Below are 5001 nucleotides of genomic sequence, written 5' to 3'. Positions count from 1 at the left end.
GGGAGGTGTCCCTGCCTATAGCAGGGGGTTGGAACTAGATGATCTTAAAGGTTCTGTCTATTCTATGAAAACAAGGTATTATTTATGCCTTGATACTGCTGGCAAAAGAAGGTAATTGTACAATTAAAGAGAAATGAAAGATGAGAAATTGAACCAATTCTTACTGTTTTCTCTACAATTTTTCTTCAGTTAGTGTATTTGCCAGCCCACAGTAATCCAGTGGCACAATTACTTGTTTCCTTGTCACAAGTTACCTCATTAAAGACAGAGAGTATTTTAGAATGCTTTCTTTTGGATGTTTTTACATACTCTGTCATACAATGAGCTATGAACATTACTGTCCTTGTCAGTGTGAAAAATAAGACCCAAAACAGACAAAATACTAATAGCAAATACATTGATATCCCACTGAATGTGAACAGATGTCAGATGAACTGGCAGCAGATCTTTCTAAAATAGACATTTCTTTTAATTTCACCAACACTCAATGACCACAGAAGCTCCTGCTCAACAGGAGATCTCCCTTCCTTAGAAAATCCTGGTTGTGAGTTTCTTTGAATGCCTTTTGATATCCGAGTTTGCCCACAGATTGTCCAAGAAATAACCGGCAACATATTTGTCTTTTAGGAAACATATCAAATAAAATGAAAGATGGACAAAGAGAGCAGCAAAATATGGAATTGCAAAGTTCGTGCAGACTGAATGCTGCCTGTGAGCATTGCTGAGCATGGAAAACAACTATTTACTGGTTCTAGCTACTCATGTTTGTTTATCAACCTGAATATAAAAAGCAATACCATACAATTTTCTCCAATTTCTAACCAGACAAGCATCAGTTAAATAACCAATAACTGTTGCTGATTATTCAATAATGTCACTCCTGTTGGTATTGTATTCTGTCTCATATTATATAAAAGATAACATTTGGGGTGGAAGGATGAAGTCTGTCAATAAGCTAGTCATATTTCAAGTCCAACATGAAGAATTTCATTCCTATCATCTTTTCTTTTTTGATTTTGAAATGAATCTTTTTTTTAATGCAACAATGCTTTTTTGGATCTATTTCAGGAAGGACTTCAAGCACATGCATATGTCTTGGAGACCTAAGCACATGCTTAAATTTAAGAGCATCTTAACTTTTTTAATGCACCGGAGCTTTTAACATTATATTATTACTGGGTTTGGGAGCTGTGCGAAAAAGCTCAGTGTATAGCAGAGGCCAACTTCTATGCTCATTATTGAATCCATGTGTCTACTCCGTGATTAATCTTGCTACTCCAAGCTGAAAACTCTTTGGACTAATTTTGGCTTAGTGTTAATTCATTCAACTTAGCCCCCACTCTTCTGATTCAGAACACAGCATGTGCCACCACTGCTTCATGTAATCTACTCAGCAGAGCACCCCTCCTTCTGCTGTGAGTGCACTTGGGTGTGAAAAACAGAGCTGAGAGGAGATGAGATAGCATTTAGACAATTGTCCTAGGAAGAAAGCAAAAAAATCTGGTCACGTCTACATACAGTTAACTCAGACTGAGAGTGTCCTAGAGGGATCAGTATAAGCCATACACGATTTTCCTCTTGGAGGAAAACATTTTGTTTGGACTAGATGGGACTCTGCGAGTGAACAGCCATGTGTGCAAATTGGTAACGAGGTGTCTAGGATAGACAGAGGGCATCAGTGTGTCCGTGCAGGCTGAGAGGGAAGCTTCTGATCTATTTAAATCAAACAGTTAATTTTCAGTTAGTCAAAGTCAGTTAGTCAAATTTTCAGGTGCTTCCTTAGAGAAAACCAGTATGCTACAAAAAAAGAAAATCTTGGTGATTATCTGACTGTTGATGGGCTTTCTAATTAATACTGGCTAACAATTCCATTATGGTTTCAGTTTTTTTTGTTTGTTTGTTTGTTTTTCTTAACATATACAATTTTTAAGTGTTAGACTTCAATCAATATAATTCATACAGAATAGATGTTTCAGCTTTAACTTTCACTCCTTGCTTAAGGAAACCTCCCTCTGGAGTCAGCAGCTGCTTTGGAAGATTCCCATATGGTAATACAGGATTGAGTATAGAGTGGAATGGCTGGAGTAAAAACTTCTTATTCATGAATGGTTCCCTTTTAATATTTGAATAATTACTTCTAGTGCTGTAGACTACCTTCAGAGCAACAATCATACTGGTTAGATATGTTCATTAATGTTACAGAAGTGCCAATAAGTTGATGTAATAAACCATGCAATAATAATAATTTTAATTCATGCCACAAATACTATCAAGTGATACAGATAATAAAACCATAAACTCATGAGAAATAATGAAGCCTAGAGACATCATCCTGTGGTTTCCATACTGGAAAAAGTCCATTAATTACTCTATCAGAAAGGTAATTAATTGAGAATCTTTTATGTCATCATATTCTCCATACAAAACCAAGAGTTTCTGTGCAGTGAATAGTTCAGAGATTTGGTCATGTAGCAGACAGTCTTTCACCTCCAGGTTAATAGCCTAAATTATGAGTAGGTTGATGCAGGCAGTTACTTGGAAAACTCTAACAGATGATACTGTTATCTCAGTAGGGTTTCTCATTCCTACTTTCAGTCAAGGAGCCAAAGAACTAAAGTGATACTTATTTGACATCTTTGTGCATTTCTCAGCACACAGTCAGGATGGCCCAGGATGCTCTTAGTCCTGCAGCCAGCACCATGCCTGCTTATGATTGCACAGAAGTCTCTGCTGTCCTCAAGAACATTGGCTTTTCTTGAAGCATTGTGCATGTCTGGACAAATGAAGTATTCATACCTGGAAGAACTCTTCATTAACATTCCTAAATAAATACTTAATAAGAAAATTATCTAATCATTGCAAATTGGCAGAAAAAGCAATTGTTGCTTAGTCTTTATATGAATTACTCCAATGGAAAATAGGCTTTGAAGAAATCTTATCCCCTTGACTTGATACCAGTTTGGACTGATATATAGGGACATGCATGATTGCAAAATTTGAAAAGATACCATATATCAATGCTTACATATACGAAATTGAGATAAATTTGCTATATATAACTAACCACTTCAGTACTCACCAGATGAAAATGCTCCAATCAATTCTTTTCTTTATGGTGTGGTATAAAAAGTCAGTCTCATAAATGCTGTTTGGCAAATAATTTAACCCTAACCTCTAAATTTTCCTTTTCTATTTTCTTTTGTAATGCATATGTTAGACAAGATTTAAAAGTATGGAAAGTTAACTTCCTTGCTGCAAGTTAATGTTTTAAAGATACAAAGAAGAAATTGAAGACAATAAAGTGAGAAGATTTTCCATCTACACAAAATCCTAATGTGCCAACCGTTTCCAGTGAATGAAAAAAGCAGTTAAATATAATGACTTTTTATTAGGATTTGCAAATCTTCTACTACCGCACTGTAATTTTGCACTATTTTGTAAGAAAAGAAAAAGAAAAAAAGAAAAAAGGAACTGAAAAAGAAACAGAGAAAAAAAATCTAAAAATAGATGCCAAATGTATAGTTTGTAAAATACTATTTTTCTTATATAAGGTGTCATCACATAGTGAATCTAACTGTATTATTGTAAACTGTGAAAAATGTGATGTACTGTTGTGACACAGCCTACCAAGGGTCATTTCTAATACACAGATTAGTCATCTGGATTTGTTTATATATGATACATATTCATAAATCTGGTGTCACTTTTATACTTATTTTTTGTAGACTATTTTTCCACATTTACAAAACAACTGTTATTTTATATCAAACATTAATTTTGCTTCAAAATATTATTTAAATAGGTGAGTGGGTGTCTAAAATGTGCCAGAGGTTCAAAACTGTAACAAGGGTAATTCAGAAACTATTATTTGCCAAATTGTAATGCTGCTGAAATCTAAAATGTTTTATTGAAGAAGCAAGCACACTGTCAATAAACAATGGTCACAATAATGTTGATAATGTTACATTCGCTGAGATAAATGCCTGAGAGTTATGAGCTTCTGTCTTTCTGTACACTGGCGAAATGATACAGGGTGCCATAGTTGAACACTTTGATAATGTGGCATGAACTTGAACACCGAAATATATTGATAAGAATTAGGAGAAAACCCTTCAAGCTGCCTGTCCTGATTCAAATCCACTTTGGGAATCACGGGATTATTGATTGTTGTACTAAGGACTGTGTCTTAAGAAAGATAGTAAGTTCTGTATGTAGAAACATGGGACCACGTTTGTTGTTTTAGTGCAAGATCAGGACCAAAGTCCCTTTCTTGTATATTGGAGCGTACACATGTAGCATTGTGTGGGATGTGATATGAATCCTTTCTTCATGTTTTCAACTAATGATGTTCCTTGTACAGAAAACTTAATATTTTATGTGTTTTATATACTATATATAATGCATAAATTCATGTGTAAGAAATAATAACCATGGAAAACTGGATTTTAATAAAATTATGAAAACCATTCTTACCTTCAGGCACATTTTAAGATGCCATGTAAAAAGCTGTATTTTTATTTATTAGTGATTGTATATTTTGGCCCATGATATTTATAACAGAGATTCTACCAAACTATTTCTTTGTTCCTTTTGAATAATCTCATCACCCTGAGGTGCATCTGAAAAACATAGAGGTTTAACCACTGACGCTTTTCAGTATATTTTTAATTTGATGTTGCTGTTAAACTTTCTTCTCATTACCTATAACTATGCTCAGAATCTTAAACACAATTTAACAGCAGTCAGGAGACACCTACTGTATGAAGCTTCAGGTAACTGTAACCATTTCAAGGACATTCATTCATCATTTATGTGAAATTAATCTCTCTGAACTCTGACATGGTAAACAAGCAGCTCACTGACTCTTATCTATTGAGCACTGGAATTCTCCCCAAAGCATAAACACTGATTTATGTAAATAATAGTGCTCTAAATAAGCCTAATAAATTACTGTATTCGGTATATTTAAAATAAAATAAAATCTTCTAAGTGTACTACAGT

Source organism: Meleagris gallopavo, chromosome 2 (genome assembly GCF_000146605.3).
Source record: "Meleagris gallopavo isolate NT-WF06-2002-E0010 breed Aviagen turkey brand Nicholas breeding stock chromosome 2, Turkey_5.1, whole genome shotgun sequence".
Classification (NCBI taxonomy): Eukaryota; Metazoa; Chordata; class Aves; order Galliformes; family Phasianidae; genus Meleagris; species Meleagris gallopavo.
This window is presented reverse-complemented; position numbering follows the sequence as displayed.